The following is a 24,759-nucleotide window of genomic DNA, read 5'->3' as shown; positions in this document are numbered from 1 at the left end:
GAATTCCCCAGGGAAGCCATCTGGTCCAGGACTCTTTATTTGTTGGGAGATTTTTTGATAACTGATTCAATTTCCTTACTAGTTATGGATCTGTTCATATTTTCTATTTCTTCCCTTTTGAGTTTTGTTAGTGTGTGGGTGTTTAGGAATTTGTCCATTTCTTCCAGGTTGTCCACATTGTTGGCATATAATTTTTCATAGTATTCCCTGATAATTGCTTGTATTTCTGAGGGATTGGTTGTAGTAAATCCATTTTCATTCACAATTTGATCTGTATGGGTCCTCTCTCTTTTCTTTTTGAGAATCCTGGCTAGAGGTTTATCAATTTTATTTTTTCAAAAAACCAATTCCTAGTTTCATTGATCTGTTATACTATGTTTTTGGATTCTATATTGTTTATTTCTGCTCTGATCTTTATGATTTCTTCTGCTGCGTTTGGGGTTTCTTTGCTGTTCTGCTTCTATTTCCTTTAGGTGTGCTGTTAGATTTTTATTTTGGGATTTTTCTTGTTTCTTGAGATAGGCCTGGGTTGCAATGTATTTTCCTCTTAGGACTGCCTTTGCTACATCTCAAAGGGTTTGGATTGTTGTGGTTTCATTTTCATTTGTTTCCATATATATTTGAATTTGTTCTTTAATTGCCTGCTTGACCCATTCATTCTTTAGTAGAATGTTCTTTTTTTAAAAAAATTTTTTTAATGTTTATTTATTTTTGAGACAGAGAGAGACAGAGCGTGAACAGGGGAGGGTCAGAGAGAGAGGGAGACACAGAATCTGAAACAGTCTCCAGGCTCCGAGCTGTCAGCACAGAGCCCGATGCGGGGCTCGAACTCACGGACCGCGAGATCATGACCTGGGCTGAAGTCGGGCGCTCAACCGACTGAGCCACCCAGGCGCCCCTAGTAGAATGTTCCTTAACCTCCATGCATTTGGAGGTTTTCCACACTTTTTCCTGTGGTTGATTTCAAGTTTCATAGCATTGTGATCTGAAAGTGCACGTGGTATGATCTCAATCCTTTTATATTTATTGAGGGCTGTTTTGTGACCCAGTACATGATCTGTCTTGTAGAATATTCCATGTGCACTCAAGAAGAAAGTATATTCTGCTACTTTAGGATGAAAAGTTCTAAATATATCTGTCAAGTCCATCTGGTCCAGTGTGTCATTCAGGGCCATTGTTTCTTTATTGATTTTCTGTCTAGATGATCTATCCAATGTTATAAGTGGAGGATTAAAGTCCCCTGCAATTACCACGTTCTTATCAATAAGATTGCTTATGTTTGTGATTAATTGTTTTATATATTTGGGTGCTTTCCAATTCGGTGCATAGACATTTATAGTTGTTAGCTCTTCCTGATGGACAGACTCCATAATTATTATATAATTCCCTTCTTCATCTCTTGTTATAACCTTTAATTAAAAGTCTAGTTTGTCTAATATAAGTATGACGTCCAGTAGCATGACAGATGGTTCTCTATCCCCTCACTTTCAATCTGAAGATGTCCTCTGGTCTAAAATGGGTCTCTTGCAGATGGCAGTCCATTCTGATAACGTGTATCTTTTGATTGGAGCATTTAGTCAATTTGCATTCAGTGTTATTATTGAAAGATATGGGTGTAGAGTCATTGTGTTATCTGTAGGTTTCATGCTTGTAGTGATGTCTTTGGTACTTTGTGGTCTTTGCAACACTTCACTCACAGAATCCCCCTTAGGATCTCTTGTAGGGCTGGTTTAGTGGTGATGAATTCCTTCAGTTTTTATTTGTTTGAGGAAACCTTTATCTCTCCTTATATACTGAATGACACGCTTGCTGGATAAAGGATTCTTGGCTGTATAATTTTCCTGTTTATCACATTGAAGATTTCATGACTTTTTTTTTTTTTGGCCTGCAAATTTCAGTAGATAGGTCTATTCCTGAGTGGTTTTCTTAAGAAAGGGACCACTTTCCACTTTCCTTAGGAAGAGACCACCTGCCTCGTAGTCCAAAGGCTTCTTTTTTTTTCATGTTTATTTATTTATTCTGAGAGAGAGAGAGGGAGAATACACATGTGTGTGAGCAGGGGAAGAATAGAGGTAGAGGGAAGGGGAGAGATTTTCAGGCAGGCTCTGCACTGTCATTGTCCCTGAGCTGTGAGATCATGACCTAAGCAGAAATCAAGAGTAGGATGCTTAGCTGACTGAGCTACCCAGGAGCCCCTAAAGGCTTCTATCATTAACTTAGCTTAGCCATTATATTGTTGCCTCAAAATGAGCTATTTTTGGCATCATATATCTCCTTTAATAAGTGAAGAAACTGATCTAAGCATGGTTCCTAGTATGTTTAAGTATTATTATTTTAAAAACTGTCCAAGTTCTGCATGTAAGGGTATTGAAAAATCTACAAACTTTTTTTTTAACCAGAAAACAGAAGTCCCCTTTTGCCTTTCCTCAGAAGTTATCATTTCTATTTTCTTTAAGTTATTCCTATACTTTCCTCTGTATCTCTAAATAATATCCTTATATTGCTTCTTTATTTTTTAAGAAGGAGCATAGACAATGCTCCAATCAATAGGTAATTGACTCTTCACTGTGAAAAAGTGAGATTTGTTATCTTTATATCTTCTCGCACTACATTGACAATTGGACATGAAATATACTGTCCCCAGAGAAACATTTTTTGAAGAGAATAATCATATTTTTGTCCCATTTGTTTAGCTTGCCATTCATTTATCCCTAATTTATCATCAAATGCTCTCAGATGTGTGTGTGTGTGTGTGTGTGTGTGTGTGTGTGTGTGTGCCTCCATGTGGTGCATGTGTGTGTGTGTTTCTGTGTCACCATTACAAACAAGCCTCCCCCAAGAGCCTTCCAACCTTACAAAAGTGCTTGGTTTGTCACCAGCCCTGCTACACATCTGTGTTCCAGAGACCACCACTGTCATCATTTCAATAATTCTGCTCACATATTTCTTTTGTTTAAAGTCCTTTTTACTGGATCCCATATCTCTTGCTTTCTTGCTTGATTCCTGAATTTGCTTGAACACTTTGTCTAGTAATTTTCTGGGAAAGGGTGCATGGAGTTAAATTCGTGGAGACATTAAGTATATGAAATTATCTTTATTTTACCCTTACACTTAAGTGGTCATTTGATGGCTTGTAAAATTCATGGTGGACAATAGTTTTTTTTGATGTGTGAGATGTTGCTGCTCTGTCTGGTGGCTTCCAAGATCACTCGATACTTTGATATTTTATATGAAAAACTTTCTCTCTCTCTCTCTCTCTCTCTCTCTCTCTCTCTCTTTCTCACTATACCCTTGGCCCTAAAAATATTTAGGATGTTCTTTTTACCCGGTTTCTTATATTTCTGTTTTCATTCATTGTACTTGCACCTAGTGGATTCTTTTAACCAAAAGTTCAGATTCTTAAATTCTGTAAAATCATTTTGCATTATTTCTTAATTTCCTCCACTTTATTTTCTTTGTTCTTTTTTTATAAAACTCTTATTCGTTAGTTAGTGGAACTCCCAGACGGATGCACCAATTTCCACCAATTTTATATTTTCTTTCCTTATTTTCATATATTTGTCTTCTGCTTGCCTTTTAGGGAGATGTCTTCACTTGGATCTTCAGATTTTTTTATAGAGTTTTTCATTACTAGCCACATGTTTGTGTTCTTTGAATGATCTTATTTTGTAGTGGATCCTGGTTTTTGTTGCCTGATGGTATTAGATTTCTTGTATTTTGGAGTATATTAATATGTATTTTGGAGGATGTTCTTGTTTAGTCTTTGTTTCAAAGTGTTTTCCTGCTGTTCATTTGTTGTGCTTTGTTCTTTTTCACACTATAGAATTTTCTCAGATGTTTTGAGCTCTTTGTATACGCATGCTACAGATAGTGAAGCTGAAAGCTGATTGGAAGTTATAAATATGCAGAAGGCTGATGGCTGGCTTCACTGAAGTGTCATCTGGCTAGCTGATCCTAGGAAAGACCCATGTCAATATAAGGAGAGAAATGTACAGGAATTTGTAAGTGTGTGGTTTGGAGAATTTTTACAAAGATCACATAGCCATGCAACCACTGTTGAGTACAAGTAGTAGAATACTCCTAGCACCTAAGACACCCCATGTCACTACTATGCTCCTCCCAGTCATCACTCCTTTTCCCTCCACAAGGATTTCTAATACTAAAAATAGTTTCAGTTACAGTTTTAAATATATTTTAGAACATAATTTATATCATTGCATGCATAAAAATTGAATGAGTAATGACATTAGTTATGTCATATAGCATCTGTCATATGTCAGGGCATATGTTAATGAAAATAACTAATGTAACTGAAATTTTTATTTAAAAAACCGCAGCATTATATACATTTTAAATGATTTCATGTTAGGTATGAAGGGCAATACTGATAATTCCATATAATTTTCTCCCTAGAAATAAATTGATAGCCATTTGGAACAGTTGTCTATGCTTTGTATTTAGAAATTTTCTGAAAATTTCTCTTGACGAACAGAACACATTTTTTATTTGACACTACAGTTTATCCCAACTTTAAACAGTGTATAAGCTTGCACTATCAGAATTGTGTTCAATTTCCTGTAATCTTTAAAGCTTCATATTATTTATTATTCAAAATAAACCCCGATTATTCAAAGTAAATCCCTTTGAAAATTTAAGCCTGTTGAGTTTAAACTCAATATTTGAAAAAGTCTGAGAAGTGGAGCAAAGAACCATGAATCATTGCACATTTTATAGAAGGTAGGCACAGTTCAACATGCTTTTAATGCATTCGATTATTTAGGCAGGACCAAACACATAATCTATTTTCTAGTTAATGGATAATTGTAGAATTATTTCATCAACATGGATTTTAATATTGAGAAAAAGTTATCTTTTGGAATAATCAAATTTCTGAAATGTACACATATATATTATTGTAATTTCCAAGAGATTGATCTAATTTGAAAAGCAACTTTTTTTTCTAAATTATAACATAAGGAACTATTCCAATTAGGAGGTATCAGGAGACTATATTTAAAATAAAGATAATTTGTTCTAACACATGGATTTTAGTTATAGTGACACGAAATGGAAATTTTATAGCATATTATGGTCTCTTAAAAATATTTTCTCTTGCAAAGCACTGTAGCAAAAACAAAACAAAAACCTCAAGCTCATGCTATTATTAAGCTATTCCATTTCACTACTATGAAAACAACAGTTGTGTGAGGTAAACTCACTTGGTGCACATTTATTTTGATCCTCCTGTACTTCAGGCACATTAAACCACGAGACACAGTTCCTTTGATTAAGGAGCTTTCTCATGTTGATCATAGTCTCTTAAAGTTAAATCTTGTTAAAAGACTGCAATATTTATGTGGATTGTACAGTAATAAGAACAGAGAAGTTAGGATTGTTTTATTGTGGTCATTTCCTTATTCATGTAGACTCCTCTTTATGGAATTTACTTTTGGGAATGCATTCTACCATTCATTTGCCTATTTGGCAGCAACCGGCAGGTATTACAATGTTCTCTTTCTTGATAGAATCCTGAAATACAAATAAAACCTAAGGCTTAGACCTAAACATTAGGTCTCTTTAAAATGAGACCTTTTATCTGATAGATTATGATAACTCGTTTAACATAATTTTGACAATTGTATGAATATTTTCTTCCACACTGTAGAAGGGAAGATTGGTAGTGGGAGTAGTTGTGACATTTGTACTTCAAAGAAAAAAATAAATATTTGCTTCTCCCATTTAGCAACCTATTCTGTATAAGCTCTAATCTTCATGCTTCTTATCTCCTCTTTAGAATTGCAACCCAAAGTTCTGTGTTTCTCTTCACCCTTACGGTTTATTATTACTTTAGTCTGAGGTTCTCTTTTCTTCTTCTCAGTTGATAATAGGACTTTGAGTTCTATCAATAAATTTCATTAGTTTAGTTTAAAATAATTTGGTTGGTGTAAAACACTGTAAAATTAACTGTAACTGGCCATTGAATGTACTGTGTAAGAGTGCCCCTACAAGCTGATTTTATTTTGTTTTGTTTTTTTAAGAAAACTCCGATCAATTAAAAACAAATAGTCACAAACTCCGAACATCCCTAAAGGCTTGTGCATTTATTGGAGAAGGTTAAAGAGTTCCTGAAAAATACATTAGGGGTTAAATAGAATGATGTAGAAAATGAAATAGCCCAGAGGAAACTAGGATGAGGAGGTCAGTTGATTTAACCTGGTGTGCAGCCTCTAGAGCTCTAGAGAGAGGAAAAAAGCCCTCCAGTGAAACCTGTATACGTGTTCATAAAAATTGAACCTGCAATTCACATAATCTCATCCTATGACTTCCATTTTATTGTAATTTCCAAGAGATTAATTTCATTTAAACTGTTAAGTTTTTTCATTATATGATATTGTTTATATCATTTGCTGCTATAGAATTTTGTATTTTCAAATGTGAGGGACAGTTCAATTGTGAAATAATGTTAAATTATGATAATATGAAAAGTTTTGATTATAAATATTGAGACGTTTGAAACAGAAATGGGTCAAAAAAAGAGAACTACAAGAACCATAATCACTCCTAAGTAACAAATTAGTTGCTTTTCAATAGTTAATGTTATAGTTGTTGTTTTCAATATGCAGAAAAGTTCCCAAGTAAATAATGTTAAAAATAGTTATTTTAAGGTTAAAAATGTTAAATGTTAAAATGTTAGGTTCCTAGGCCAATAACGTGAATACATTTGAATCCTAATGGAGCCATAATATATTAATAAACAATGATTTTATTAGAATATGGTATTTGTGAAACTGTCAAACAAAAAAACAACAAGGTAAATATAATATTTTTCAATTTATTGCCATTGCTGGATGAAAGCATTTTAAAAGGAGAAGGATGGAGGCTTCTTAGGAAATTGTGAGGAATATCTGGAGCTCTAAGATACTTCAGAAATTGATACCATAAATTATTAAGTTGGCTCAGTTTTTTTTAATCGAGGTATAATTGACAAATAATACCTTATTAGTTTCAGGTCTACATCAGATAAGTTAGTTTTGCTCCAGATACACTTTCTTTTCCTTCTCTTTGATATGGGTATAGTTTTAACTATTATCAAAACCTCATTCAAAACCAGAAATAAAAGAGAAGATTGTCCTCAATTTAGGGATGTTAAAATTGGTCAGTGGGTTCAGGTGTTGTCTGCCATTGCCATTGCCATGAATGCATATATTAACGTTTTTTTTACTCTTATTTTATTTGCATTTATTAACTGGAATTTTTGAAATAAAAGAATAATTTCCCCATATCATTCATGTTTGGTAACTCTCAAATATAATTCATATGGGAGAAACAAACAAAAGAGGCACAGTATTTTTTTGTGAAGCCTAGACAAAACTTTAAAGACAGAAGGGAAACATGAAATGTAATTTAGAAATACTTAAGATGAATTGTTTAAAAAGACATTACTAAGTTGTATTTGATTCAGTGATCCTCTATTGTAATTTATTTTTTCCTAAATATATTCAGAGTCTCCTATTTGATAACCCAAAATCTATTTCATAGTTTCAATTTTGTGTTTTCTCCTATATTTCATAATATGCTTCCTGTTTGTAATGGAAAACAGATTTGATAGTTAGATCTTCATTAACCTCATATACATGTATTCCAATGGATTTCAGCTTTTGACCCTAAGACAACTTTTCATTGGTTGCCAATTTGTAGCAAATGCCTTCTTATCCTTCTGAATTTCTCAAATCGGTTATTGGAATGTTCTTTACAGTAGGTGAAATAATGCCCCCCTAGAGGTATCCACATCCTAATCTGAAACAGTGAATGTGTTACGTTACATGGTAAAGGTGTGTTAAAGTGGCAGATAGAATTAAGATTGTTAGTCAATTTAAAATGAGTTTATCCTGAATTTTCGGAATGGGGTGAATTTAATCATAAAGGTCCTTAAATGTGGAAGGAGGAAGCAGAAGAGGAAGTTAAGGTGAGGTAAGGTGAGAATAGCTTGACCTTCTATAGTTGATTTTGAGGATGGATGAAGGTTAATGAACCAAGGAATATGAGCGGCTTCTAGACATTGAAAAGGGCAAGGAAATGGATTCACCCCTCCAGAAAGGAATGCAGCTGTGGTGACACTTTGATTTTAGTCCACTTAGACCTATTTTGGACTTCTGACCTTCAGAAATGTAAGATAATAATCTGTGTTGTTTTAAGCCACCAAGTCTGTGGTAATTTGTTAGGGCAGCGATTGAAAACTAATACACTGTTCCTTATTAATGGAGGAGGGAAAGTCTGCTGAAGATAACGAGAGGTTAGAAAGGTTCCAAAGTGTTTCAACTAAAAATATGTTTTCCATGAAATCATTATACTGAAGTGTTATAAAATTTCATGTTTTTCATCTTCCTGTTTACACCATGAATACCAATTGGTGTGAGTTACAGTTCTTATTTGCAAACAACAGAAATTGACTGGGAGATCTTTAGCGGAATTTTTTTAAAGGATATCAGGTGACTGATGAATAGACAAGATATTTTGTCAGTCACAGAAAATATACAGGCATTAATAATGGATAGCCATTCCATGAGACATCCAGGTTTGGACACCACTTAGACCACTGTCACAGCTGGACTGTGAGGGCCACTCATCACTCCTCCTCCTAGTTTCTTATTACCACCCCCGCCACTGTGAGAATTTTTTCACCTGCTCCTTTGTCTTTGAGATATTGTTCAATATTCCGAGTCCCAAGGGCCAAACCTAAAGCATGTGCATATACTTTAAACTGTAGAATTGTGGAAAAACTAGCAGGTCACCCTGACTTCTTTAGAAAAAGGTTGGTCCCTGTGTTCCTCCAAGACTCACAGAAGGAGAGTTCCTCAAATTGAAGAGGAGTTGTTATATTGATTGAAGAAGACCTCATAAACATTCCATTACATTTTTCAATGTTTTTATTTATTTTTGAGAGAGGCAGAGTGAATGGGAGAGGGACACAGAGAGAGAGGGAGACATAGAATCTGTGCTGACAGCTCAGAGCCAGATGCGGGGCTCGAACACATGAGCCATGTGATCATGACCTGAGCTGAAGTCGGACGCTCAACCCACTGAGCCACCCGGTTGCCCCTAAATTTTTAAAAATTGTATAATTATTGACATTATTACTATTATGATTATTCCATTGAAGTGGTGAGAAGGACTGAGCTCAGATTAATTTAATTTGCCCCAAACCATTTTTAAAAAGTAGTCATCAGAAATCAGAAAAAAATCTTCAGATACCTGATTCTGACTTATTTTCTGCAAACATGATGCTTAAAATTCAACATATATGGCATGCACAAGAGTAAGAAAATGACTCTTTTAAACTGTAATAATTAATGGTAAATATTAGCTTCAGAATGTATATGGATTGCTTCAATCAGATAAATTTTTATAAATGAAAATAACTTTCATCTTACATGGTAGGTATATACTCCTTTTAGTGACTGCATTGTTACCCATAATATTATTGGTCAAGACACTAGAACGCCTTGATTTCAATAACTAATTGAAACTTCAGCAACCCCAAGTCCTGGCAATGGTGAAGAAAAGCTTCATCTTGCCACTGGGAGGAAACATTTTCTGTTCGCTTAAAGTTCAGTTTACTCCCTTAGCATCACACTCTCCAGAAAGACAGATACCATATGGTTTCACTCTTATGTGGATCCTGAGAAACTTAACAGGAACCCATGGGGGAGGGGAAGAAAAAAAAAAAAAAAAAAAAAGGACGTTAGAGTGGGAGAGAGCCAAAGCATAAGAGACTGTTAAAAACTGAGAACAAACTGAGGGTTGAAGGGGGGTGGGAGGGAGGGGCGGGTGGGTGATGGGTATTGAGGAGGGCACCTTTTGGGATGAGCACTGGGTGTTGTATGGAAACCAATTTGTCAATAAACTTCATATAAAAAAAAAATAATAAAGTTCAGTTTACTCCCAAGGCTGTATTTTCTCTCTGTGCATTCATTTCCATGAGCTTTGTACAAAAGCAGAGGGTCACTATCCACATAGGGTTTGAAGTCAAGAGTATGTGTGGCTACCATGCAACCTTATGCATGTCTCATGTATTCTGGGTCCTTACTGACCTCTAAGCATTCACCTACTCCATCTAGTCACTGGTGCCACTCCAATGCTGGTGGTACTCAATCCTTTCTCTCCAGCTCTCAGTGACTGCTCTTTCCTGTACTTGGTAGAGATTTCTCTTCTGTCACTGCCTTATTCCTTTACTGAACTGCCATTGGACTCCATTGCTCCTAAGACAAAACTGGCAGTAAGTCTGTCTGCAGTGAAGGAATTAAACTTAGCCAAGGGAGCATTTATCAAGGGGTATTTTTCAAAGTTTGTTCCACTGGAAATTTTTTTTATCAGAAACATTTTTTAAAGTATTTTTTTATAAACTGCCGACTCTAATGCCCACTGTATTAATTTCTCCTAGCAGTTTTATTTTATTGTATATAATTGTATATGTGCTCATGTATTTTCATTCTTTCATTTCTGTTTGCTTAATATCCTTTTAGTGAGGGTTCATTCTTTCTACTCTTTTGAATGTCTCACAAGGATTCTGTTTATTATTTTTGGTCAGCATGGGCTCTATATACAAATTAGATAAATTATATAAATTTACATATAGGTTAGAAAAGACTGATACATGTAAAAAAAAAAAAAACCCTACCTGAAATATGTCATCGAGAGATTTTAAAAAATAGCTGCTATTAATCTATCATCCCAATTAGGATGGTTTGTTGTGTTGTGACAGTATTTACTTACCTTTCATGACATTGGACTTCTCTCTGCAAAGTATCTATCTTTAGTTTGGTTTCATTTTTACCATGTCCATATAATAGACCTAACCTGTGGAAGATCATAGCTTAGACTAGCCAATGTTAAACATGCTCAGAACACTAACGTTAGCCTACAGTTGGGCAAAATCAAAGCCTCTTTATAATAAAAATTTTTGTTTGTGTATTTATTTTTGAGAGAGAGAGAGAGGGACAGAGACAGAGACACAGAGAGAGAGAGAGCTCGTGTGCACAAGCAGGGGGAGAGGCAGAGAGAGAGGAGAGAAAGAGTCCCAAGCAGGCTCCATAATGTCAGTACAGAGCCCACCACAGGGCCTGATCCCAGGAACTGTCAGATCATTACCTGGGCTGAAATTAAGAGTCAGACACTTAACTGACTCGGCTTCTGAGGTGCCCCTGTAGTAAAGTTTGGACTATCTCATGTAATTTATTGAATACTGTACTGAAAGTGAAAGAACAGAAGCGTTGTATGGGTACAGAATGGTTGTAAATGTGTCAGTTGCTTATCCTCATGATCATGTGTGGTTGACAGGGAGCTGTGACTCACTACGTTGCCTAGCAATGTGGTAGAGTATGGTACCACATATCACCAGCCCAGGAAAAAATCAAAATTCAAAATTCGAAGTACAGTTTCTACTGAATGCGTATTGTTTTGCACCATTGTAAAAGTTGAAAAATTGTAAGCCAAACCATTGTAAGTTGGAGACCGTCTTTATTTTATAGAGAGAAAAATCAATTTCTCCACTTTGTAGTTTGGAGTGATTTTTGAAATTTTCATTTTGCCTAGGAATAATACATTATAATTTCTGATATCCCACATTATATTCTATCGCAAAGAAATATGCATTCTACAATATCTTTTCTTATGTCTTTGCAAATTTGCTTTCTCAAACACATATAATACTTAGATTGTAGCCCATGTAAAAATTACTGGAGCTAAAATACATTTACATAAAGCACTTTAGTTAATCAGTCTTTTGGAGCTCTTATAACAAGTGCTTCTATAAAACTGCATCACATTTAAATGCTGATTCCATCATATACGTTTTACACTCTTTGTTTCCCATGAAGATTGACTGGTTTCTGCTGCAGTACAAAATGAAATTCAAATTTGTGATTTAAATAAATGTACCTTCTCTTATATTGCATCTACTTGAAGTAAGAGCCTCCACCCTCATCTATAAAATCTTCCCCAGAGATTAGATTGTATTTTTCTGCTTATCGAGGGCCATCAGGTCATCAAAATGAGGACCTTAGAAATGAAAAAATTAATTGTAGCAATGCAAGCAAGGCTCTTGGGGGGCACCAGAAAATCAGATTTCCTCAATCAAAACAATTACAAACACTAACCTTTGGCTTTATAGCATACGATTTTAGTAAAGCACAATTCTCAGAATGAGTTCACTTGGATGTACTGCCAATGAGGTCAATCAACTAACAAATTAATCAACCAGTCTTCAAAGACTTTTGAAAGACTGTTACTGCCCAGATTTACCCAGAATATTAATTTTATATTATGCCAACAATAACAACAAGATTGTCACCTCCTTAGGGACAGTGATCATGTCTTGTTAATATCTTGTTTTGGGGGATTAGAGATTTGGACCTTTCTGGAAGGGAAGGAAGAGTGAAGAATTTATCAAAAAGCATACAGAGATGGATGGACTCTCATGAACAAGAACTTGAGTGTCTGTGCTGATATGACCAGAGATAGGGGCAAGTTGCGGATGGCTCTGGGAATCTTCAAGGCTGATTGCATTGAGGTTGTGTGTGTGTGTGTGTGTGTGTGTGTGTGTGTGTGTGTGTGAGTGTGTTTCCGTTTGTGTTCTTCCTTCTTAGTTTTGCTAAGGCAGGTTTAGGACTTCTAGAAGTTGTTTTTCTTTGTATATATCTGAATTTTTACTCAAAGATTATTGACAGCTTCTATGAGGGACACCATTTAATAACTCCCAAAATATTAAAGAATCAATGGATTATTTTATCAGTTCCTAATTTCTTTGTTTCTACTAATATAGTTAATTCTTTGGAATGAATCGTAAGAGGTATGGCACCAAGACATGAATCATTCCACTCATGTGACAGTCTCAGTTAAAGAAATTACTCATGTAGATTCATAGAAGTTGGCTTACATATTCTTCCATATTGCCATATTAGAAATTATATTTCCAAATTATGATATACTTATAGAATTGATAATATGCATACATATAATAAGAACTTGAAAAATATGATACTTTGAATAGTTAAGATGGACTCCTTGAGATGATATATTCTGAGTCCTGTGTTAAAAATGCCATATTGTGAACTTGGTAATATATGAAATTAGTACACTCACCTGTGTAGACAAGTATCTTTACTTCTGTGATCTTATATGAGGGGAAAATTCTAGTCATGCAGACATATTTTCTGCAATTTCAATTAGAAAATATAAAATATATTGCCTATATTTTAAAAATTAGAAAAGTAACCTATGTCTACCTTTTTATTTCAACACAAATGATCATTTATTTGTCTTTTTTTTTTTTTTACTGGAACTGCTTTCAATAAAATATAACAGTATGACTCAATTTTAAAAGAAGTTTAATTATACTAAACTGCAGAATTTACCATTCTTGGAATCCTAAGATATGATAGGATTTAAGTTTGATTGTTAGATGGTCATATAAATAGATATTATAGTTTTCTGTTAATGATAAGTAATAACCTTTGTCTATAAGTAAAAATAATGGATTTCATAGCAGTATCAAAAGATAAAAATATGCTTATTTTTTCATTCTATAGACACTGAATGTTGTGGTTTCATTTCAATTTAAATTAACTCTCTCTTTAGTTAGGTAATACCAAAAGATTATTTTTAATATTAGGAACACACACACACATTATTTGGCTTGTGCTTGTCACTTGCATAAAAACTTAACACATTATTTTCTTTGACAAAATGCAGCAAAAACAAAGATAATATTAATTTATTCCTTTCAGAAAAGGAAACTGTGACTTAGGTTAGTTTTACAACTTGTATAAATTTACCCAGCTAGAAATCATAGATGTCAAGTTCTGAATCCATGTTTTGTTAATATATTTGTCACAATAAACAGATATTTCTATTACCTTGGGTCCTCACTTTGCCATCCATATTTGCTTCCTTTTCTTCTTTATTTCATATATTTTAGCATAGGCTAATACTCTGAGAAAGCAATTTTAGCACCAGAATAAGAACAAATGGTCTCAGGAAGGGATGAAGAATTTTGTAGAGATGGCATTTTACACACATATAAATGTCAAGAGACTGTAGACATGAGGGGTCTTCATTGTATTTTTGTCTGGACTGAAAGAGTAAGCAAAGAGAAAGAGTGAAATGAATGAAAAAGATAATCATTTAATAAAGAACATACTGAGGTAAAATGATAGAAGAAATGATTTTTTTTTTATGCAGAAGAATTCCCCTAGAAAAGGCTAGTAAGAAAAGAGACACGGAGTTAAGGAAATTAAAACATCAGAAAATTATGAGGTGGCCAGAGCGTATCTGAAAAATAATGGGTCAGAGGAAAGGAAGTTGAGTAAGCATGCATCAGATTGCATTAAGTCCATAGGTACATGAAAAACAAGTCTTGTGCTACAGTAAAGGGCTCAAAGTGAGCTTTTAAGGACAATGCTAAACGGTTTGAATTAGGCACTAATGTGCAAACTACGCAGCCAAATTAGAGAAACAAGAATGACTGACAAACAGGACTGGCTCATTTTAAGTCGCTTTAAATTTATATTGAATATTTTGCCCTTTGAGAGATTAAATTTTTTAATCTACCTGCCATACCTTCTTGAATGACATGGATATAGAATTGTCAAAATGCTGAAAGACTTTTAATTTTTCAATTAGATTTTGATGATTACATGAATGAAAACCTGCTTTTTTGTTTGCAATACGGTGCATTGTTAAATATTGTGCACAATCTTGTCATTTACCTGGACTCACCAACTGTGTGCTTGCATAGATAAAAAGGATTTTTTAAGTTGTAATAAATTTAAGGTTAACAGAGCTCTAAGTACTCTTCAAACAAAACCATATTTTGTGAGACATTACTAGTATTCTCAAACAATATTTTAAATTAAAATAGAAAATCTCTATACAATATTATGTTTTAAAGGGAAACGAAAACAAAACACCCTTTTATAAAATATGTTTAGATTTTCTTCAATTTTATTGTGATTAAAGAACTAACTTGCCATCAATGTGATCACATAGATGAAAAGGGTCTATTTTTAATGATAGAAAATTTAAAATTAATGTAGCTTTAAATAGTCTTCAAACTCTTTTAAAGACTATTTTAAATGATACAAATTATCTATACAAATAACATTTAAAAATTAAAAGCCCCCTTTTCTGGAATTCAATAACAGTGTTTTACACAACTTGCTGTTTAAAGAAGTGGACTATTCTCCAGTTCCATCCACGTTGCTACAAAAGGCCATATTTCATTTTTTCTCATTGCCACATAGTATTCCATTGTGTATATATACCACAATTTCTTTATCCATTCATCAGTTGATGGACATTTAGGCTCTTTCCATAATTTGGCTATTGTTGAGAGTGCTGCTATGAACATTGGGGTACAAGTGCCCCTATGCATCAGTACTCCTGTATCCCTTGGGTAAATTCCTAGCAGTGCTATTGCTGGGTCATAGGGTAGGTCTATTTTTAATTTTCTGAGGAACCTCCACACTGCTTTCCAGAGCGGCTGCACCAATTTGCATTCCCACCAACAGTGCAAGAGGGTTCCCGTTTCTCCACATCCTCTCCAGCATCTATAGTCTCCTGATTTGTTCATTTTGGCCACTCTGACTGGTGTGAGGTGATACCTGAGTGTGGTTTTGATTTGTATTTCCCCGATAAGGAGCGACGCTGAACATCTTTTCATGTGCCTGTTAGCCATCTGGATGTCTTCTTTAGAGAAGTGTCTATTCATGTTTTCTGCCCATTTCTTCACTGGGTTATTTGTTTTTCAGGTGTGGAGTTTGGTGAGCTCTTTGTAATGCTAAGTGAAATAAGCCATACAGAGAAAGACAGATACCATATGGTTTCACTCTTATGTGGATCCTGAGAAACTTAACAGGAACCCATGGGGGAGGGGAAGGAGGAAAAAAAAAAAAAAAAGAGGTTAGAGTGGGAGAGAGCCAAAGCATAAGAGACTGTTAAAAACTGAGAACAAACTGAGGGTTGATGGGGGGTGGGAGGGAGGGGAGGGTGGGTGATGGGTATTGAGGAGGGCACCTTTTGGGATGAGCACTGGGTGTTGTATGGAAACCAATTTGTCAATAAATTTCATATATATAAAAAAAATAATAAAGTGAAAAAAAAATAAAGAAGTGGACTATTAAAATAGGTTTTTAATTATAATAATATATAGGTAGCAGTCACCTAAGGTAATAATATTGAGAAAATATCCATTTCCTGAATAGAGGAAATTTGTCGGCCAAAGATATGAATTAGAAATTTCAGGAATTTTAAAGGGGCAATTAGTTGAATGATTAAAAGCTGCCATTCACAGAAACAGTTTTGGAAGTTTACCAAAGTGTTCTTCTTATTTAATATCATGGATATAGAAATACTTTAAATAGTTATGAAAAAAACACAATTTCCAAATACCCTGCTTTGCATATGGACAGGGTTTTATAAGTGTGATGTATTTCCTCTCAGTTTGGAATTCAGTGTTTACATATTTTTATTCTGTTTTAATTATATGTTTCTTATACACCAAAGACTATACTTAATGCATAAAATGGAATATAAAAAATAATACAATAAACATCTGTGTACTCACGCAAGCCAATATGAGACTGTTAATAATACTGTTCACAATCTTAACACAGATATTTTGAATATTATATACTTTCTTTTTTTCCCTATAGATAGCCTCATTGTGTATATATATATATATATATATACATATATATATATAGAGAGAGAGAGAGAGAGTGTAATTTTGAATTTAATATAAATCATATTTTACTGTAAGTTTCACCAATTTTTACAACTCAAAATTGTATTTTTAAAATTTGTGCAGCTACAGTTGAGTCATAATCATTCATGGTTAGAATGTCATTGGATGAACATGTCAACATCATTCAGATGAAAACGAGAAAAATACAGTACATATGAAATTTGGCCATTAAGATCTAAATTTGCCTGCTATTTAAATAAGTGTCATTGGTTTGCATTAAAAAATAAGGTTATACAATTACTATTTTTAGAAATGTGAAGTTATTTTATTACAGAAATGTAAGGTTATACTGATGTATCTTGATATGGCTTAAATTTTCAATTTTGAACAAAGAAGAAAAAAGTAAATTATTGAGAATATATTTGAATTCATACATCTTGGGAATGTTTACTTACTATTAGGATAGATGCTAAGTGTCAATGAAATTTTACAGTAAAACAAACTCCGTGTGCCTCAAATTATACTACCCTGATATTTTTTGTAGGGTCAGCTTCTAGAGTAGAAAAAAGGGGGGAAAGTAAAATTATCTACAATTATTTCTTGAGCCTGTTCATTTAATTTATTAATCCCAGTTATGCATCTCACTAAAGGATATAGTAAATGTAAGGTTAAATATGAAAAATATTAATCTAAAATCAGATTAAAACCCAATAAAAATGAATTTAAAATTAAAGTTCACATATTGAACTAACAGAAATGTTATTATGGAATAAATTATTAGAGCTCAGGGTTTTCAGCTTAACCACCACAGGCAGAAGATGGGAATATAATTAATATTCAGATTACACATATTTATTGAGTGCCTACAGTAGTTGTTCTGCAATGTGCAATATGTGAGCTGATGTTCTGAGTCAAAGAACAATAAATTTTTTAACAGTATTATATAACTGAATGTAGGATACCTAATCCCAAACTCATTATTGTTTCCTTTGCATGCTACTATAGATGTTATTTCATTATTTTTATCAATATTATTATTATTATTCTTTGAGATTTTTAGGGATGTATCACTGAAACATGGATTACTCAGTCATGGATTGAAATGATATATTGGGATCTTTTCATATGGATTGATTGCTATAATCTGGGCTTTAATCTATGGCCCTTGGATACTAAAACTTGGGGCTTGTGAGCCCTTTGGAATCAAATTTTGCATGAAGATATGTGGATGATTCAAGGGAGATGACCTTTAGATTTTTGTAATATTCTTTAAAATATTGGTGATTTAAGAAATCTGTAATCCTTATAGTAATAAGTAGGGGTCATTCCTTCAAACCTTTCCCACTTAAGAGTAGAAGCTTTTGGGGGTACTTGGGTAGCTCAGTCAGTTTGGCTCAGGTCATGATCTCATGATTCCTGAGTTGGCCATGTCAGGGTCTGTGCTGACAGCTCAGAACCTTGAGCCTGCTTTGGATTCTGTGTCTTCCTATCTCTCTGCTCCTCCCCCGCTCACACTCTGTGCCTCTCTCTCAAAAATAAACAAACATTAAAAAAAAAAGTAGAAGCTTTTGAGTACTATATTAGCATTTTAAATATCATATATATACACACACACACACACACACACACACACACACACACACACATATATTTATGGGACATAATAGAAATATTTCTCCCATTGCTTTTTTCTGAATTATAGGAGGATATGGCAATCAGGTAGAATTTCAGTCCCATTTTATGTCAATTCAATTGTGTTCATCTAGAACCAGCTGTCTATTCTGTACCAGATGTTCTGACAAGAGCCAGGGATTCAAAGTAATAGAAAACATTATTCTGATCTCTACCTATATGACTGTTACATAGTCAAGAAAAGAAGAAACAGATATGTGTTTAATAACATGTAAACACACATGTAAAGAAGAAACATACTTTCCATCTCATGTAATGAATAGATAAGTCCTGATTCACTAGATGGGCTTAATTTATGCATTTACCCTATTTTTAGAGATTGCTACTTTGTGGTAGACACTGAATTGTGCCCTGTGATGAATGCTAAGAAATATATATACAAGTTTTGCTTGCTCTTTTTCCGATGGGATCCATAATACAGTGGAAAGAAATCCAAATATGAATCAATAGGAAAGCAATTATATGAATGAGAAAGGCAAAGAGAAGTAATATTCTTCTCCTGGAGTTGTTCAAGAACAGCGATTCAAGTTTTTTGAAAAGGCAACACTGAATGTTAAGGGGGGATTTTCAATTATGGAAGTTACAAGGAAAATTGTTACTGAATTTATGACTAAGAATTCTCATGAGGACCTAAAAGCAAATATCGAACATCAGGAGGGACATTGCATTTCTTTGCTAAACATATACAGATTGTGTGAAAGTGACCTTAAACTTTAATAAAGATTTCAGACCTCTGCAGATTTTGTAGGAAGGAAAAGCACCAATGTAAGTGTCCCTGAAATGATTTTTCAGTATCATAAAGAGTAAACTGAATGTGTAGTAATTGTTCATAACTATAAAATAACTGAGGAACTGAAAAACTCACGAGAGCTCTTGTTATAAATAATCATACTTCAAAGGCATGTATAATATTGGTAATTGACCTTCATACACCATGAAACACAAAATTATATCCAGATCAGAGTGAAGGTGAGTATATAATTGAATGGTCAAAATAATATCATATATACTTCTTAGACTTAGGCCCTGCTAGAAAGTAAATTTTGTTTCCATTCTTCTTTACTTTTAAGGTAACAAAGATATTTTTCAGGGAGGTAAGTTGGTAGATGAATAGGAAGACTATTCATTGACAGTTGTCCTGCCATTTATTTACATAACCTGTACGCAGGAGCTGACTGAGAGAGAGAGGACCAATAGAGTAATATGTCATCACAGAGTATGGTTCAGTACCTCCCACAAGGTAACACTCATTAGCAAGAGAATAAATACGTAATGAAGCCAATCTGACAAATTACAATATATGTATGTATTCAGTTGGCCTTACAACAATCATTACAGAGATTTAAAGACCTTTCTAAATTTAAGTTGGTGCTAGAGAACCTTTGGGAAGTTTTACTTTAAGATGTCTAATTTACTTATTGACAATTCAAGATTATCAAGTCGATTTAATGGTCCTCCAAGTGGAGTGAACACCAAAGCTAAGGGAAGGCCAGGGCTCCTAATTCTAGATAAACCTACATATGAGACTTTTGACACCTTTTTATTAGAAACTACACATCCAGCTACATGGTTTTATATATCAGATATATGCTGGTTTTCTCTGCTTTTTATTAGTTATGGTTATCTTTTCCTTGAACTCCAGGCTACTAAAAGTTTCTTCTTTGCTGTCTCATGATTGATTCTTGGCATTCTACCTGTGTTACGTATCTTCAAATAATTGCCTTGGTTCCATTATTCATATTTTCCCACTTTACTTTCTACCATTGTGAGCTTAAACTATATGAACTGGATCAAGAATCTCCCATGCCCTCTTACTTCCAGTTGGATTTCATAATGAGAGACCCCAGAATGAAGTCTAGAGAGCAAGAAGAAAGTAATGCTGGGGTATTTATGGCCCTGGATCCTTTTCAGTAAGATCACCATATGCTGTCTGCAACACTTTACTGAAGAACAGAGCTTTCTTAACACAATTCTATTTCTGGAAGTCTTCTCTATGGTTCATGGTAACTGCTCCTTCCCATAGACTTAGGGATTATAATGGCAACCATTAGCCCCCAGAGTACTATACAAGCCCTTCTGGATTTTTTCAGATCAACCTTTGTAAATAGTCTCTTCCTTATTCAACTCTTTTCAAATTGCCCCATTTCAGTGTGTCATCTGTTTTTTGGTGAATGCTTATTGAAACATCACCAAACTTCATAGCATCAACCTCTCAGAAACTAGCAAATGCATTTAACAGTTGTTAAGGCCATAACTTTTAAAGACATCCCTATTTTCTCTCTCTCTCTCACTCTATATTAAATTCACCCTTAAATCTTGTTGGCTTCTCTTAGAGAATATATTCAGATTTCAATTGCTTTGCATCCACTCTCCATCTCCAGCATTCCACATCTCTACTTACTGCTGCAACCTGAGTGATCCTTTTAAAATTAAAGACCTACTATGTCACCTCATTCAAAAATTCGAAGTAGCTCCCTGTCACAGTTAGAGCAAAGCCAAATACTCACTATGTCCTGGGACTTCATCTGGTCATTATCTTCTACTATTTACTCCCTTCTCCTTCCCTCCATACCAGCTCCACAGAATTCCTTCTTGACCCTTGAGTACCCCAAGCATAGCTTTGCTTCAGGATCTTTATTGTTTACCCAAAAGGCTCCTCTCTTAGACATCCTCAAGGCTCACACCTTCACTTTCTTTAGATATATAATGAAATGTATCCTAGCAGGGAGACATTCGTTAACAATTGTATATAACATAAAACCAGTCACACTATTCTTTTTTACCTATATCCCCTGGATTACTTTTCCTGAAATATATTAGGACCTGATGACTATATTACTTATTTATTTGTCATTTTCATTATTCATTTTTTTCCTTCTGCAGATTCAAATTTTTGTTTACTTCTTCCGCTTAAAGAATATGTTAACATTTCTTATAGTTTGGGTCTCGTGTCAAATTTCCTAAGCTTTCAGTTACCTAAAAATGTATTTGTTTTCATCTTGAGTTTTAAAGGGTATTCTTTATGAATACTGAATTATTGCATGAAAGGCAATCTTTTTGTCATTGTGGTTAGCTTTTTAAAGCTGTGATTTTATTATCTCCTTCATTATATTCTGGCCTCAATTTTTTCTGATAATTATTTCTACCATTCTTATCTTTGATATACTCTATGCAATATGCAATTTTTCTGTACATGTTTTGAGGATTTTCTCCTGATATTTGCTTGTTTGAGTATGATGTGCCAAACTACTTTTTTAGATTTTCTTGGGTTAGATTTGTAACTAGATGTTTTGATCAAATTTGGCATTTTTCAACAATTTCTTCTTTCTTTCTTTCTTTCTTTCTTTCTTTCTTTCTTTCTTTCTTTCTTTCTTCTCTGTATTTCCATATTCTCTCTCTTCTTCTGGGACTCTTATTACATGAATGTTAGACTATTTTATATGTGTCTAGGCTTCCTAAACCTCTGTTGATTTTTTTCAATCTTATTTATATTTTTTACTTCTGCTCTTCTGATGGGATAACATCTATTGACTCATTTTTTAAGATCACTTATTTTTCCATTACTAACTCTTTCTATCTCTTTGCTAAGAGTATACACATTCATGCAATAAGACATATTTTATTTAATTCTTTGAATATATTTATAGTAACTTTTAACATTTTTATCTTCTAAACACAACTTTCTCAGCCATCTTGGGGACAGAATTTTATTGACAGCTTTTTTTTTTACTCTGATTCACATTTTCCTGTTTGTTTACATGAATGAGGTTATGTATATTAGACATTGTGGAGTGTAAATTGGGGACCGTGTACTCTATTCTTCTTCTAGAGATTGATTTTTTCCTAGTTGGTGCATTAACTACTTCTGATCAACTTGAACTTGTATAGGCTTGGTTTGTATTTTGTTAAGGCAGATCTGTCTAAAACTCATGATATTACTGAAGTTCCTAGAACTTGGTGAGACTATCAACTTCCAAATTGTGTTCCCATCGGTTTTTCTCAGAGATTTGGCTTATGCTTTGTTAGGGTAGGTCTGGAGCAGGCAGAGGTGTAGTCCTTGTCTCAGTTTCAGCACTGGAGTGACAAGAAGATCTTAACAAATATTCACTACTTGGGTGAACCAGACCTTAGGTGGTCCCCAGCACCATCTAACCTGTTACCTGTTGTGCCCTCACTCTGTAGCAGCTGCTGTCTGATTATCATTTTGTAGACCTGTTCTGCATATTAGAAGCCCAGTTCTATGTTAAGGTAACATGGAGAATTTAGACCCAGATTGCTTCTCACACCCCTAGGCTGACTCCTCTCTGGTGACCTGCCTCATAAAGCCCAATCACTTTAGCTGCCCCAATCACTGACAACTATTTCTTCAGCTCAGTGTTACTATCATACTCTGGTTAGATGTAAGCTTATGGTACAGTGCTCTACAGGGAAAGCTGATATGATCACACACTTGGATCCATGAATTTTTATTCTTTAAGGACTAGAAATTTGAAAGGTTGTTACCTAAAGCTAAAAAATAAAAAGATAAAAAAGTTGCCTTAGACATTTTTTTACACTGTTATGGTTGTTTATGTCAGGATGGCATGTATATATGTGTGTGTGTTATATATCTTTATATATAAAGACATATGCCTTAAGCTTTATCTTTAGAAGATAAGACTGTTGGGTTAGTAAACATTATTCTCAGAAGATAGTAAGACAGTTGGGTCGACAATAACTAGATGGCTAGTTTGTGATAACTTGATATGAGAAATTAAACTAATAGATGAAGAGCGAAAAGCCATTATTTCTAATGTAACATGACATGTCTGAGAGGAACAGCTTTGCTTCTGGTGTTTTTACCATGATGAGTCAGGTAGAGATTGGTGTGGGGCACCCCAGGGAGGCCCACTCAGTTCTATAACTGGAAAACAGAGATGAACTGAGCATATGTTTTTCTGCTTGTATGATGCCCTGAGACCAGTACTCCTCTACTACCTTTATCCTTGCACAAGGACAAGGGAAATTTATCTAGATCAAAGTATATAGTCCAAATTTTCCAACTAAATCATTATTGAGTAGGTTCAAATGACACAAGTCAGTTTTTCTAGTTCAACTGTACCTGACTAATTTGAAAAAATTGAAGCAACAACATGAAAAACAATCATAAATCACTGAACAGCAGTGACTTCGAGGATTTAACCCTATTGCCACATAATAACATGATAGTGTACTTTTAATTTTTTAAAAATATGTTTTGAAATGTATTATTGCATTGTCTAATTAACAGAGATCTGAGACTTTAAGCCAAATAATTATTTTAATAATTAATCTTAAGCCAAAAAAATTAAATAATAATAATTTTATTTAATTATAAATATTTGAAGTAAGTTTCTACAAAAACTAATGAGAACAATAAACAGAACTACTTTTATAATTACTCTCTTAGTCTTTTCCGTCTGCTATAACAAAAATACCATGGATTGGGTGGCTTGAATAACAAACATTTCTCTCTCACAGTTCTGGAAACTATGATGTCCAAGATCAAGATACCAACAGATTTGGTGTCTGATGAGAGCCCTCTTCCTGGCTTGTAGATGGCTGTCTTCTCACTGTGTCTTTACCGGGCAGAAAGAGTGAGAGAGCTCTCAGGGGTCCCCTTTATAAGGTACTAATTCCATTCATGAGGACTCTACCTTCATGATTTAGTCACTTCCCAAAGGTCCCACCTCATAGAACCATCATACTGCGGGCTAGAATGTTAACAAATCAATTTTTTAAACTGCTTATTCACTTTTGAGAGAGAGTATTCGTGAGCAGGGGAGGGGCAGAGAGAGGGGGGACAGAGGATCAAAGTGGGCTCTGGACTGACAGCAGCAACCCCGATGCGGTGCTTGAACTCACGAGCCAAGAAATGATAACAGGAGCCAAAGTTGGACGCTTAACCACTGAGCCACCCAGGTGCCCCTAAAATGCATTTTAAAGGGGACACAATCATTCATTCCACAACAAGTACTATGTGATTGGTATTTTTCATAAGCCAGTTCTAAAATTTTTCTATAACTTAGGTTTTATTAATACGGTCTTAAATATAAAGGTGCAGGGAGGTTTTTTGGACTGTATATCCCACTTGTTATAAATATAGGTTTTAAATTTCAAACTGTTTTGCATAAAAATTCCTGAGTTTGTTACTTTCTATTTGTATGAATTTATTTGAATTACTTCATGAATGTGAAACCTGATTTCCTCATCTTTTAAATGTCCTAACAACAATGATGAAAACAGAAGCTTGCCAGGGAGAAGAAACTGTTTTCTGTTTATTTAAAGTTCGGTTTGCTACCAACAGT

Source organism: Lynx rufus, unplaced genomic scaffold (genome assembly GCF_022079265.1).
Source record: "Lynx rufus isolate CCGP_SWC_20201006 ecotype Redwood Valley unplaced genomic scaffold, mLynRuf1.p SCAF_1, whole genome shotgun sequence".
Classification (NCBI taxonomy): domain Eukaryota; kingdom Metazoa; phylum Chordata; class Mammalia; order Carnivora; family Felidae; genus Lynx; species Lynx rufus.
The sequence above is the reverse complement of the archived record's forward strand: the minus strand, read 5'-3'. Positions refer to the sequence as shown.